At 35.6% G+C, this 16,222-nt stretch overlaps 1 protein-coding gene across 3 annotated transcripts in view; it reads left to right on the forward strand.

The window, feature by feature from the left end:
* The window catches only part of sorcs2 (sortilin-related VPS10 domain containing receptor 2), a 421,817-nt gene that overhangs the window by 311,455 nt on the left and 94,140 nt on the right, over positions 1-16,222 (forward strand). The gene's annotated exons all lie outside the window — the stretch shown is intronic.

Genomic DNA, 16,222 nt, shown 5'->3' on the forward strand with positions numbered 1-16,222 from the left:
TTTCATTTGTTGTCATTTGTAATCATCAAAATTAAACGAAATAAACATTTGAAATATATGAGTTTGTATGTAATGTATGAATATAATATACAAGTTTCACTTTTTAAATGGAATTACTGAAATCAATCTACTTTTTCATGATATTCTAATTTTAAGACCAGCACCTGTATATACCATTTTGAGTATGATCAGATTTTGAATGGGGGGAACATTTTCCTCTTTCCAAACTAAATAATTTCACAAAGACGTTCCAGCCCTTGTCTAGAATGGTGTTCTTGTCCATCTGCCACACAAACAAGCATGCTGTTGCTGCTACTTCATTATACTATTTGTCAGGGAGGACAATCAGAGAAACAGAAGCTGGATATGTAGAAGAGAGCTGGGTCAACATTAACAAACTCAAGGATGAAGGGTCAGTAAAACAGATGGTGTCACATTGAAAAGCCTGCACTGACATTCTGAATAAAATGCTCACCTCCAATTTTTTTTTCCTGTTGTGCTGACCTTCTGTGATCCCTATTCAGAAAGCAGGTACATGACTTACTGCTACTGCCTTCAGATCAAAAACTTTTATTTCTTCTTCAACTGTGGTACATATTGTTATAATGGCCATTTGTTTATCCAGGCATGAAGCCTTAACAATTATGGATTTAGTTTTGAATCTGGTCTTTTTTGGCATTGTGAACTAGACCTTTACTGTTTATATCCATTTGAAGAAGAATAACAGTTTATGGTTAAAAATGAATAAAACCCTGAATAAGCTACATGCTTTTCAAATTTCTATTGTAAAACTTAGGTAACACATACAGATATTTTATAGGTTATAAGAAAATGCTTTCAAAGATTTGAAACTGTGCTCCAAAAACCTTACCAAAATAAGAGTTATAACATTCCTTGAACACTACACGCACGCTACTCAAAGTGTTGTTTTTTTTTTTTAATTTTCTGTTTGTTTATATATTTTCTCCACCCACACATTCTAATGAAAATGCTGAAATTCCTGTGCCACACCACAAGGTGGCAAAAACATCCACATTACCACCATCAAAATACAGAGAAACAAACTAGGTAACCTTGGCTAAAGAGTCTCCCAACATGTTTTTTACATAGGCTATTTACAATTTTTCTCTCACTCATCAATCATTTCATCACATAATCTAAGTTTAACTGTGACAGGATCAGAATAAAGACAGTTCCATAGTTACCATGTGCAAAATAGGTTGATACATCATAGTTTTTAAAAAAACTGTATCTTTGAACTAGAGATGTGACATCACTGGCAGAACCATGCGACCGACTATTGAAAAGACTGGTTCTTTTGAATGGTTCTTTACAAATTATGGATCTGCAAGATCTGGATCCTATGCTACTATAGAGCATAGCTCTGCTGGGCTAGCTAAAAGCTAAAAGTTAGCGCTAAGGAAATTCAACATTAAACCATTAAAATTGAACCCTTGCTTTTTAGCTCTTTGAACAACTGTTGCTCATACATAACTAATGGATGTTAAGAGGGTTGGGGTTAGGGTTATCCACATTATGCTAAAACTCATGAGCTCATGGGGCGGCAGGGGCTCGGGAGGTAGGGGTTTGTCCTTATAACCGGTTGCCAGTTAAAACCTGCGCTCCATCTGTCTTAGCAGTTGTCCTTGGGCATGACACTTCACCTGCCTTGCCTACTGGTGGTGGTCAGAAGGCTCAGTGGCACCAATGTGATGGCAGCCTCACTTCTGTCAGCCTGCCCCAGGGCAGCTGTGGCTACAATGTAGCTTACCACCATCAATGTGTGAATGTGTGGATGAATGGGTGAATGACTGACTGTAGTGTAAAGCTCTTTGGGGTCCTTGGACTAGAAAAAGTGCTATACAAGTGCAAGCCATGTATAGTTTAACCTTTCTGTTAGCCTATTTTTGGCATTGATTCTGTACATTTATTCTGTTTTATAGTTGTGGTTTACAGTTTAGTAATCTCCTAATGAATCAACTTGTACATAATTTGCTATGCAATGTTTTTAAAGTTTCTACACCCTAATGTTGTTGGGCTGCTAGAACCAGTCAGTAATGTTGGAAGACCTTTTCACACATTGTTCATTTGTTTACTGATGCATTAGTTTTTGCCACTTTTTCATGCAATAATTGCAGCTGACATCTGATAATTTAGCCAGGCCGTCATTATTAAAGCTAACAATTTCATTAAAAATGGCTCAATGGATCTTTCCCACCACCACATACTTCAACCTGTTTGTAGGGGCTGACTGCGTAGAATCAACTGCAGTGAGAACCAACATAAAATAAACAGCCAAACTAAACACAACTTTACCAAGTCCCTCTCACTCTTCTTCCCCCTTTACCTGGCTGTCTGAAGATTGAAGCTAAGTATTAGAAACTTTTTGTTTTCTGTAGGATTGGACCTACAGGAAGAAAATGAAGTGTTTTTTTAAAAGCCTGTCAGATTAGAGCGTGAACACACATGTGAGAGTCTCAAGAAAAGTGTTTTATTTGTAAAGTTTCTTGCTTCAGCCCTGGTTCTTGGAGCAGGTAGCCTACTGTTCTCAATGCCATCACTGGGTATAACTTAAATATTATTTTGAATGAGTTTTCAAATATAACTTCAGATTTTTAAGGGCTTTGAGTCAAATTGTATTTAGACCAAATCATACTTTTGAAGCTTTGGTCACCACGTACCAATATTTTTTTTGAAAAGAAAAACCACTAATTTCTTTGTACTCCTTTCTACCCACTTTGTACCTATCTTTTCAGTTGCCCCAGCATTGATGATTTCAACTACTGACCAGTTATTATTCATTATCTTATTGTCTGAGGCCTGTTGAATAACTTTGGATGTCAACACAAAAAAAACTTTAAAAGGAAGTTTTATTTAAATCATGCATTAAGCTCCTAAAATAATATGAGAATTTAATGTTTGCTTAAAAACACAGGCAGGCTAAGTTGTGCTTTCTCTGTATTTCATACAAGAATCATTTGTTTTAAGACACCTGCACTGTCAGAAGTCTGTTTCTGGCCCACATATTTTATGAACCATAACAGTGTACTGGATTACACTTTTAAAAATGTCTGGTACTTTAAATATTATGTGCATACATGCATGCAGGGTCACGAATCGAGGGGTGTTGGTGCCTACAACGATACATACATATGGTAATTGCATAGTATTTGCATGAAATAGCAACCACTGTCTTCAAAATGCTAATTGCTTTGTACAAAATGGCAACTGCTAAGTCTAAGGTAGGGGGTATGCTTTGGTAGAAGTGCAAACTGACCACCACTTTTAAGTCCTGACTTGCAGGAGTTACGGAATACAACCATTTCTGTTTATCTCAAAGCTACACAACAGGTGCACTGTCTAGTTAAGTTCTGTTATATCAGGGCAATTGTTTGCACTCAGATCGGGGAATTTTTCATTGTGTTATTCACATTCAAGAGGGTAGAATGAGGGTTTTAAAACCTGTAACAATCTAGCATTTGTTCAGTTTTAAGAAGACTCCATTTCTTCACTGTTAATAAAGGTCTGTTCATGTGCCTTTATAACCTGTAAAACCTATATATTTTAATATACACTTTTATGGTACACATTAAACAAAAATTGATTAATGCTGCAGATACATTTAAAAACTAACAAATATAAAAGTTTGTCTAATATTTTTTTTTAAAGAAATGTGGTAGTGTATTATAGACAAAGGAAAAAAAGTATATATTTAGAACTAAATATTTCATTTTTGTGATATCTGACTATACCAAAAGAATACTTTTGACCTACTTTATTGGAAATAATGGAACATCTCCTGGCAAAATCTCCAAGTTTTCCACAGGTCTCTTCTAAGAACTGGTGGAAAACTTTTGTTCAGTTTTCCATGATGTGCCTATTATTATACAGCACAAGAAGTGAGACGAATGACTGCTAATTTAAAACTGTTAAAAAAAACTGGGTTTGCTCCATGTGTGAAAGCTCATATTTGTCACATTTCCAACTCATGTAGGCACGATTTTTTTATCACTCATTCTGAGGCTTTTCTAGTAGCAGAGACCAGTGAACTGGTGCCAACAAGACAAGAGTGCAGCCCAATGACAGCTGTATGAGTCATCCTCCACCATATTTTAATGAGGAGTTCTATTTTAAGATGCATCACAGGAATTTCAGTGTGAAATTTCTTATTATTATGTCTTAATGCTCACAGCACATGTTCACATAGGTGCCAACCTTTTGAACTTAGTGGAAGATTCTTTATGTATATATATTTATTTTATTTTATTTTATTTTTTCAGGACAGAAAAGGTTTTCTAAATACTTCTGACCTGGCTTATGGATGTGACATGAGCCCAATGTTTTATCACTGTATTGTCTGGTGAAAACACAAAAGATGTAAAAATTTATGTGCTGGTGCTGTGGAAACCTTTTTTTATTTGCTCCACCGATGTTAGTGTGGAAGGAAGTTAAGATTATTTCATTGCAGGTTAGTCTAATGATCACACCTGGTGGTGTTACACCAACAACTTGTTTGGAGATCGACTCTTTCAGAAAGGAGCAGTTCTTATTTATCATCACCCTGTCTGTCATGGTGGCAGGCAGCCTTGTAATCGCCTGTGTATGTGCGTGTGTGTTTGCATGTATGCATGTGTTCATTTGTCTGAATGTCTGTTAGCAAACACTTTTATAAATCACTGGACAGATTTTACTGAAACTCTCATAAAGTAATCATTGGATGTAGATCTAGAACTGAATAACTTTCGGAGTTAATGCAATGCAAAATTGACAGCACTGCTTAATGTCCTTAGCAAACACAGGAAGCGCTATAACTCTGTCAGTTTTACAAACAATTGTGTTACAGTTTCATGAAAACTTGAGAACTACAGTGATAAAACCTCAAGGTGCAAGGTCTTATTACTCAAAAATAATTGTGAAAGTAATGAAAATACATATGATTGTAGATTGGGACACTTTCACAGCAATTCAGCATCGAACATACATTATCATTTCAGCCATGGGTGGAGAAAAGCCATTTTTGAGTTAGGGTTAATCTTTTTCCTTTTAGTACATTGATTACCTTACTGCCTCTGACTATCTGACTAACTGTCAGTTAGTTAGTTTCCTAAAAACTGTAATTTTGTAACTGTAACTGTAATCACTTGTACTGAAAAACACGTTTCCAGTACAAGTGATTAACTTCTTCAAAAAAATCTAAAAAAAAAGAGAGGGATCCATCATGACCTTAGACCAGGGGTGGGTATTCCTGGTCCTCGAGGGCCGCTGTCCTGCATGTTTTACTTGTTTCACTGCTCCAACACACCTGATTTAGTGCTTAAATCGCTTCTTCGTGTTCTGCAGAAGCCTGTTAATCACCCATTGATTCGAATCAACTTTATGACCTTTCTCACTCATATTCTACTGGTACTTCACATGCACTTTTAATACACAGAGTCCTGAACTTTACAAGATTTCAAAATGTTACATTAAATGCCAAAATGTCTTTTAGATTGCTAGTTGAGTACCTGCAAGTAAGATTTTCATCAACATTGTATAGCTAGTTTATAGTTTGGTATGTTCTTACAAATGCTGGTGCTCTGATCCAACACATAATGTAATAGAACGTGTAATAGCTTCACTGTTGAGTGAGGCATTAGGAATCACTGGGAAATGTCCTTAAAAGAACTACTGATCAGTCAGTCCGCAGAGGTCAGATGATTAAGCACCGGACCTTAGCAAAGGCAAAAATTGGTGTAACTCCAAATAAGTTACTGAGTTATAGTTTGATGTGGTAGTAGCTGAGAGGCATCCCCAACACACTCACGAGTGCTAACAGATCCCATGGGATCTTTGTTTATTAAGAACTTTTGGATGCAAGGCGGCGGGTAATGTAAATTCCTTCAAAGAATGCTACTTTCTTTGTCTTTCTTTATTTAATCAGAATCAGTTTTTTTATTGTCATTGTCAAGACAATATAGTATTGCATCTCTAGCTTAGCAGTAATAAGAATAAAGATACTAGTGCAAGATGTGACTAGTGCAGCTTCAGCTGTGCATTCAAGTCAAATAATAAAATGAAAATAAGATACATAAAAAAACATTTACTTATGCAGCATGGTTGGGAAAAGTATAGACATACTGTACTAACTGCACATCAAACAGTCAATTATTGAATACTGAGGCTAACAGATGTTACAGTACATGCATTGAATGGAGAGGGCAGACTGTGCAATCTGTTTTGGTTTCACAAAATCAACAATCAGTTCTTTGGCTTTGGAAATGTTGAAATCCAGGTTGTTCTTGGTACACCAGTCTCTTAGGTGCTGAACTTTAATGCAGTTGGTTTTACTAGTACTGTTGTTGGGCCTTTAATTTAAAAATAAATAAATTGTGATTGCAAAAGTAAGAAAAAGTAAAGGAGAACAAAAGAGGGTAAAATTTGGTAAAATTTTCAACATAAAAGTAGAGCATGAAGTCATATCCTTGGAATGAAAAACAGAGTTTGACTTGTTAGCAATGATTTCACTTGTCTTCAACTATGTAAGACAGGAGCAAAAGTTCCTTTGTGCTTCTGAGGAATCTTTTTTTTCCCCCACAATAAAAACTCACTTCTTGTCAAATTTTACTAAACACTGTCAGGCAGCCAATTAAATACTCCATATCTGTTCAAATCAATTATCTCCTCCACGCAAGTGCCCTGCACCACTGTGGCAAAATGATTGAGCTAATGGGTTTTTGTTCCCACAGAAGCAGTATCAAACCTCTCTGCAGCAATTAAGATCATTATCCACCCTTGTGTTTTTGTTTAAGTCCGTTTCAGGTCCATTCCCTTCACTTGCAGTTTCAACTCTGTCTGCGTTCGAAGCAAGGAACCCGTTTGGTGCCTTTAACTCAGCAAAAAAATGCATCACGTGACCAAAATATACTTCACTTCCGTACTGTGGGGACGTCATCCCAAGATCTCTAAATAACACGGATAATTGACCTTGTGGTGGAAAAGAGCAATTAGAACCTCAAGCTATAGGTTATTGTTGAGGATCTTTTAAAATTACATGCTGGCAGTCCTGGGAAAACCTTCAGTGCAGCCTGACTTTGCAATTTTATTGTTTAGCTAACATTGCATTTACAAAAAAGTGGGAAAAAGCTAATGCCTGCTATGTGTACTGATCCTTAGTTCCTTACTGTCAACTTATTTTAAAGGTGTTTACACTTGTGCTATTAATATAGAATGGTTTATTTAGGTGGATTTAACATTACTGGACATGTTTTTAAAGTGTTTAAAGAGTATCAGTGCACCATCTGCAGAACTAAAGGTAAAATGAAAATAAAACAGCGAAATACTTCATATATACTGCACCATGTGACCTACTCTGAGTCAACGTTCTTTGGTTGGTTTCTTGTTTTTTCTGTTGGTGAGTTTGTGCATATGTGTGTGTGTGTGTGTGTCCAGTTCAGTAGCAGAGATACTTTATGTGTGCCAGTCAGAGCAATGCTCCCTGTCACTGGTGATAAGTAGTAATTGAATTTTGCCAGGCAGAGCTGACGGGGCAGGGCAGGCAGACCATTGTGTGTTTTGGATGAGAGGGTCTTGGTAAGATAGTGCTTTTAATTGTGTATGTTAGGGGAGGTCCATCTGCTATATGTTAAACAGATATTTAATCCTTAGCAGTTTCCATTTCTTTTCTTGGCTGGCTCTACCTTTTTTAATTTACTTAACTAGCATAAGTTTCATCAATTAATTAACTGAATGCCCAGCTAGCATATAAATTTGAGGCATATTTGAGATTTAGCTTTCTGGAACCTGAACCTCCCACTGCTACTAAAACTTTTACATTTTTTTAAAAACTGTTGTTATTCTTTGCAGTGACTTTTACTTAAACTACCCAATGAGCATTTTAATGTTAAAAGATGTTTAAACAGTTTTTCAAAATATCATAGTGGGCTGCATGTTGGAGACTGATTGACTGTTTATCTGAATGAGTTCCAAAATAAAAAAAGAAAATGTTGGTTTATTTTATACCTAACTTTAGCCAGCCTTTTGTTTGTTTTTCCTTGTACTTCAACATATTTTATTGGTATAGGCCTATCCTTATCAGTTTTACTTTGGTAAAAGGGCCCATTTTAATTATTAGTCAGTTCAGCTTAGTCAAGTCAAATGAACACACGCCTCACAAAGACAACAACTGGGAACTTTTCAAAAAGTCCAAAAGATGTATCAGAAATCAAACATTCAGAATGAGTGTCCCCCAGTGATCTGATCCCACTCACAGTATGATTATAAAGCAAAACAAAATGAGCCTTCCAAACTAACTCTGACATGCACAGTGAACATATTTTTGTTTTTGTTGTTTTAATGCACTCATTTGGCAAAAATAAATGAAGTTTGGTTTCATTATGTTTTCAAAAAATGATAAAATGACAAAAAAAGGAATTAACTCACACAGAGTGCCCAAATGACTGCAGTTATGACAGTCAGGGAGTGAAATTATTTCTTGTTGCCTTATTAATTTTGTTGATGACTTTGTGGAGTTCTTTCTATCACTGAAGTTAAACAGGAATTAAACAAACCCAGAATCGTCCAGTTTTGCCCGTTGCATTAAGAAGCTTAAATCTACTTACAGGCTGAAACTGACTGTAAATGTCATTGACTATTTGTGTGGTCAGCAGAGTGGCAGACCCCCTCATATTACCATAAAACAAGCTGAAAGAAACATGTTGAACAAGTCATATAGACAGAAAATGATCAAAGAATTAATGTTTATGTGAAAAATGTACTGACATAATTGCTTGAAATTCCTAACTCCCAGTTTCCATCAATGAGCCCAGTGGTTTTGTATGGAAACAAGGATTCATCATTGATTTGATGGTTGAAAGGCAGCAAAAGCGAAGTAATTGGAATTATAACAAATTTAATCTGTGGTTAAATCTGTTGTTTAATATTTTTCCAATTTAAAGCATGTCTGTATTATGTTCAACACGCAAAGTATGTTCTTCTGGCTGGAAAGAGCAGATTTTATAATTATTTTGTTTTATAATAATCAAGACTCTATTCGGGCATATGGAGATGTTTTACCTCACACACTGAGAGAGCCGTGCCAGGGTTTATGGTGCTCTGTCTGTACTCCATGTGTGTTCAATAGAATCTGAAGCCTTTCTTTAGGCAAAAAAAGATTTCTTGTGCTAATTTGCCCACCATGTTCATTATTTTGTCTTTTTGCTATGATTACTGTCTTGATTTTAGACATGTTTTTGTGTCCTAATGGACTCTGATGGAGGGTCAGCAAACATTGTGTCATGTTACTGAGGTAATGATGTAATTGGATCTTTCAGCTTATTAATGAGTCGACCAAGTTATAGTTGTCATGTCATCAAAACCTAATCCAAAATCAATGAAGTGGTTCACACAGGTTCCTTGGCTCATCTAACTTGTGTAATTTGTCCGTCTTTGTCCCTTCTGCTTGTGAACCAAAAATTGTTCACAGTCTAAACATTTGAAGGAAGTTTCAGTTTAGAAAACACATTTAAAAGCTATAGGAGATTGGTAGAGCAATAAGGAAACAGAGTATTCTTCAGCATATGTGATGTCTAAAGGGGGCATCATTACACATTACATTCATGTAAATTTAATTTATAAATATACAGCAAACGCTCTCATATGTCCTAGTAATCAGTTAGTCCATTGAATGATCTAAGGATTAATTAAGTGAATGTATATTCACATTCTATGTTAGCTGTTCCCAATTTTTTTTTTTTCTGGAAACCCCTGACCTGTGCCTACAAGTAAAATCTCCCCTCCCCATCATCAGAGCTTCATGCACTGTTGAACATGTGTGTATAGCGGTGCACCACAAAAGATAAATTCAGTTATTATTTATTTATTAGAAATATTTTCCAGAACATTTGTTTTTACACATACCTGAATCCTGCATACCTCAGTCCAGGGATAACATGTCAGAATATTAGTGAGAATGTTAATGTCTCTCTCTCTCTCTCTCTCTCTCTCTCTCTTGCTTTTTTCCCCCCAAGGTCATAAAATCTCTGACAGGTTTATAGATATAATGTAAGAATTACTGGAAACTTTGTGTTTGGCCTGAATGCAAAATCTTGTCCTTTAACAATTCAAAGCTGTTTCTCTGTGTTCTGATAGAAATATATAGATGCTAAATGAATTTGAAGGCAGGCAAGCTCCTGATCAAAGCAAAGATACTATAAGTTCTGTTTGTTGGGAACATAGAATTCGAACAACTCATCATTTTTTATATTTTTGAGAACGTGTCAGCCTTGGTGAAACGGGACTTAATTTCCTCTTGAAGTAAGTCCATGCTTTTTGAGAGTATCTGACCTCAGCCTTGATCCAGAAAACAACGTAGGTATTTTATAGCCCATCTGGGCTAGAAACCTGTCGGGACCAATTCATTAAAGATCATGAAAAAAAATTTGTAATAAAATCAAAAATGGAGATAAAGCCAGAGCAAAGGCAAAGACAGTTTCCAGTGGGCCTTGTTCACAATCTGCTCTGCAAAGCAGCTATGCGAAGTGTGTTAGTATGTGGTGGCTGTTCTGGAGTATCTGACTACTGGCATCCAGGAGAAAAAAGAGGAAAAAAGGCAGAGCTGGGGAAAAGAATATTTGAGTGTCCCTACTGAACTTGTTGTCTCAGGAATAAGCAGATAGTTGAGTAGTTTGTGCAAATTTCATTCTGGTTAGAGGTCAGCAAATCACCAAACCCAAGATCACAACCATTGTCCAGGCTGTTGTAGAATCTGGCTTGGTTGCTGAAAGAAGAAATACTTTGGACCAAACTACCTGGTATATGTCATGAAAGACATTTTTGTCAATTGTCAGCTCTTACTTTGTTGATTTTGTGGAACATCAAAGTCACTGTTCAAAGGCAAACTTTATGTATCGATGGCAAAATAGTTCTACATTACCATAATCATACATCTAACTGAAGCTAAAATGAGATTAAAGATATAAAGAACCAAAATCTGATTTCAGGACAGGGTTTTTAGGCTTTTGAACGAAAAGGATCTGAAACACCCAGACAGCATTCAAGTAGAGAATCTTTCTGTACTGTGTAAAGCTGAGGGAGTTCAGATGATTTTAACAGTTTACCCTCACTGTCAAAAAGATTTGATTTCTCATCTGACCAAGAGGAATGTGTAGCAAATGAAAAGTAAAATAATAATAATAATAACAATAAATCTAACAGTGACCACTGAAGCATGTAGCTAAACTCAAAACTTACTCTTTTTGGAGAACTAATGAAGGACAGGAAGATGTGACTGCAATCCCCTCCAGGATGATTGGACTCAGGCTAAAATTACACCATCAAGTGATGAGAAGCACGGAAATTTTTGTCCTTCTTTTTTCCCTTGCTTTTTTTCTCCTCGGATGGTGACACCATATAATCAAAAGTAATCGTCGGATTCCTCTTGCCTTTGCTCTCTGTGTGGAAATCACGAAGCAAGAGGTGGGTTTATTTCCATCCTTCCTGGAGAAAGAAAAGAGTTGTCTCCTTCAGTGGTTCGTTAGGTAAACATTAATAGTCAATGTCCATTGAAATAGCTTGTAGTAATGATGAACGCAAAAGAAAAAAAAAGTTTAGTAAATGTTTGACCTTGTCCCTTGAACCAGCACAGCACACACAATTTCAGAAAGTAGTACTTGTAAAAGATTAATGTAACAAAAAAAATAATACATAAAACATACTTTTTATATGCATCCAGTATAACTGGTGAAAGAAAACAATATGTCAGTATTTTAATTTATTATAATTCTGCTTACCGCATGTCCCATACAAATATGGTTTTGAAACACACATCATTTAAATTAACATTATGTACCCCATACAGCCATATAAATCTGAATGTGATTTCCTTCAGAAGTAAGAAAATATAAACCCAATGAGCTAACAATGCTCGTTATCAGTGTACAGCCAGAAGAATGAGATGCATCTTACTACTGTATGTCAAGTTTAGCACAAATCAAACAAAATAATGCCCAAAATAAAATGTAAAAAATTAATGAAAAAGAAGACTACATCGAGACAGTGTTTGAATTGTCCATTTGTTCACTATTTAGTGCGCTTTTCAGTGTGTCAGCTATTTTACAGCAGCGTTTAAAGTTACAGCAATTTTTATTGACTGTGTAAAACACTATCAATGTGTCACACAGTATAATAAAAGTAGTAGTAGTGGAAAAATGATAGTAAATCAATTCAAATACACCATCATGCATTGCAATCTCAGCTGACAGAACATGCTAACACAAATGTTCATACTTCATTATCGTGATTTTCGGTCAGTGAAGAAGCCTGAGCACAGTAATTTTCTAAGCATCTCAGATGCTACAAGGCCCATTACTTCATTTGTCTGAGCTATAGGGTGTGAGAAATTTTTAGTTCCCTTCACACTGAATGACGACCACACCGCACTCCATGATCTAGAGGACCTATTCGAGTGTGGCTGCATCACAGCAAATTTGAAAAATCTCACAACAGAAGTGTTATGTGTACTCAAAGCAGTGGTGGATTTATCACACATAACGGTGAGCCTACTGTGGTCCTACTGGACCAAGACCCTGCAACGACCATCCACATTCTGAATGATTTGTTTATCTTATAGCAGGGTCGTCATTCAGTGGAAAGGGGGCTCTGACAAAATGTGAACTGAAACTATAGTTAAAAACAATTGTCAAAACATTAAACATGTTAAAGATACCTTTAAGTCACAACACAATAGCCAAGTTGTTTTCAATTATTGTAATGCTCTGTACCTTGCTTTTAATTATTTACACACATACTAAACCTCTAAAAACAATTGTTTTGTACAGAAATATTTAGGAGGTAATATATATTCATAATTTTAGGATATTGCCAGTTGTGATATAGTTACAGCTGCAGTCTCAATATATTCCAGGATATTCTGCCTGCATTTTTTTATGAAACACCTCACTGTAAAATCTCAGGGCATATTTATCAAGTACTGTTGCATTCCAGGTGTGTTTGAAATGCTAAATCTTTTGCCTATTACTTATGCCCTGTTCAATCTATTATATAAGGAACACATTGAAGTGAGCTTATTATATTACATTATGCCATATGGGTCTGTTTGCCAACGAAGCAACCAAAGTGAAAATAGGTCAAATGGTAAAATTACTGTTCTAGCGTAAGTTTTGCAAAAATGTGCATCTATAATTGTGTGATTTCATCAAGTTTGTGTACCTACACAGACTGCGGTCAGCCTAATGTAGGTCAATCATGTGAATCAAGCTTCCACGGGGTTTTTGGCCATTTCAGATGAGTGCTTTGTTTACACTCACATCTCGCAATTACATTCAATATACAGTATCTTGAAAACAAACTGTTTTAAACTGCTTTTTTTGATTTAGCTCAAGATAATGTGTTTTATGTTTGACTTCATACTTTGCAATGAGTACTTTTTAAAATTAAAAGTAAAAAAGGAGAAATAATGTGCTAAACAAACTTTATTTTTGGAGGACTTATTTGTTTTCAAACTGGCTCAAAAACAATACAAAAAGTAATGTTAATGTGTCTCTGCTATTAATTTAATAGTTATTCACCATTAACTACACACACTACAACATATTATTCATTTATTTACTTATTTTTGCATTTCGCTAATTCCTATTTCTAATAGTTGCTATCCATTTAAACACAATCCAGGATTCCCAGATAACTTCACATTGACTAAAGTGATTATCAGCAATTCTTAAACTAAATGTGAATTTTGAATTGATTTTTTTTTTCAAGTTAACTGATGGAGACATTTTGACTCTTAATTAATTGAACAAATCATTTCAGTAAGAAGTCTGATACAGACAGTCATTTATTTGAGCTGAATATGTACAAAGCAGGCTGTTGTATCACTCTGGCATCATCACACTCCTACCCTGTGCAGTGTTAGTTATTAGAGATTAGTACTGCTTGTGGTATTTGTATTTGGCAGCTGACACCTGAATGGCAGCTGTCTGTTAAAGAAGATGATCTTTCAGGTGTAGACCTGTATAAAGAAGCTCTACCTGCACACATCTTTCTGTCTCACTCAAGTCTTTTCAAAATTAGGTAAGGATTTTTTTAACTTTATGTAATTAAGTCTAGAATAATTGCTCAGAGGTTCCACTCTTCCTCTCCTCCCCCTCAATCTCCTCTCAGCTTTTTATTTGCCAGAGGAATGTAATTAAAAAGTGAGAGAGATAGAGAGCGAGAGCTTTCCTGAGGTTTGATCGTTGTCTCCATCTTCTAATGGAGAGCTCAGAGCTGCTGTCTATCATCGACAGCGTGAGAGAGACTCCGAGGGAGCAGAAACAGGTATCGAGAGAGCAAAAGAGATAGAGAAATCCATCGTGAACAGAAAAGGTGACAGAGAACGGTACAAGACAGTTCAGATGGACTGAACACCAGGCAACAAGGTGGAGAAAATGGATCAAAGAGGAGGGAAAGTTAGGTATGTGATTTTTGTGGGAATATGTGCCTCTAAAAAGAAACAGTCAAACAGGCAATCTTCCTATAAGAAAAATTAACAAATCCATTAAAAAATATCTATCTACTACTTTAACTGAGGTATTAAAATATTCACTGATATGTCATAGATGTGTGAACAACCTTTGTTGTTAAAAGATATCACAACTTTTAAACTAAACTAAAAAGAAATCAACTTTATTGATAAATAAAAGAGTAAAAGTGCATAAAATTAAAAACAAACTCTAAAATTGTATGTATTAAATACCATGTTATTCGTCAACTATATTTCTCAAGGTGAAAGTTGTTTTGATCATGATACTTTTAGTTGGTGTCAAAATGTTATTGTATAGTTGAAGACAAAGTGTGGACCACAGATTATGGAATCATGAATTGTTTCCAACTCTGAACCAGGGCACAGATCTAAAAATGGCTATTTGAAAGTGTATTTGAAATTGACATATATGGAAAAAAGTAAAATTGTGCACCACGTGGCTAAAATCCTCAAATGTCTTTCTTGACCACCTGCCACCCAGTTCATTGTTGCGACTCTTGGTGACAAATTGTGAACCACATTCATGGAGGAGTTTCCAAAATGTCCTAAGGCATTCATCAGATTTCCCAATTTCCATGTATGATTCACAAAGGTTAGCTTTTATATTGATAAAATTTTGAATGTGGGACAGCGGTGTCTTCTTGCCGTTTGACGTTCAGCCAGTGAGATGTCATTCGGCCCACCTCATAATTGTAATTAATCCCCCCTATGAAACATGGTGGTCCGCTTAGGGACTATCAACAAATTACCAAACCAATGACACTGGAAAAACAAAAATAAAGTAGCCTCCAATGATGTAAACCTCTGACCAAGAGTTAACATTGACTTGTTTTGCATCATTCGTGTGTCTCATGTTGCCGTTTGGGGCACATTCACTCCTGTCGGCCACCGTAGGTTAGTGAATTAGAAAACCAAATCGTGACTGATTGGAAATGAAAATCAAAATAAATATGTACACCATACATAGAAATATTGTAAATTATTTGATGTTTTGTAGATATGCAAATATGTCTAGAGTATTAATTCAAAGATTTACTAAATTTCTCATAATTTTGTCTCCAACTAGTCACAAATGGTCGGAACCCAGTGAAATAAAGTTTTTAGACTCTAATTGTGTGAAAGTAAAATTGAAAAAAAAAAAAAAATTGAATAAAGTCAAAATTGGGGATTTGATTTTTTTTTTAGTTTTGGCTATGTTAAGAAAGTGTGCAAAGTTAGAAGCAACACCATTGTTTTCCCAAAACAATGGTGAATGAACAAAAAAAAATGAATATGCATTAGGGGCAAAACCTACAATAAACAACTAATACCAAAGGTATTACAGAATTTACTCTTACTCTTACAGAAATTTAAATATTTTTAGATTTTAGATTAAACTCCTCATTCCATCATTAGGTCAATTTTTCTCACCAAAATTAACCTTTTGCCCATACACAAGACACAAGAGGTCCAACTGCAGCAAAGAAAAAAAGGTTTTCCTTTTTTTAAAATATCTTGTGTAGGCCATGCCCTAAACGGCACAGTGACTTTGTTGATAATGCCTTTAGGCTGCTTTCCATTGAGAATTGTTCAAAAGTAAATTTAAGTGCAGCATTTGATGACTTTTTAGCGCTGATGAGCAGGAAGGTGAGTCCAGTCTGCTGAAGAAAGTTTGTGTACATATTTCTCTTTAATATTTTATGCTGCTGTGTTTGTCGTTTGGTAAAA

The sequence above is a fragment of the Kryptolebias marmoratus genome, linkage group LG7 (genome assembly GCF_001649575.2).
Source record: "Kryptolebias marmoratus isolate JLee-2015 linkage group LG7, ASM164957v2, whole genome shotgun sequence".
Taxonomy (NCBI): Eukaryota; Metazoa; Chordata; class Actinopteri; order Cyprinodontiformes; family Rivulidae; genus Kryptolebias; species Kryptolebias marmoratus.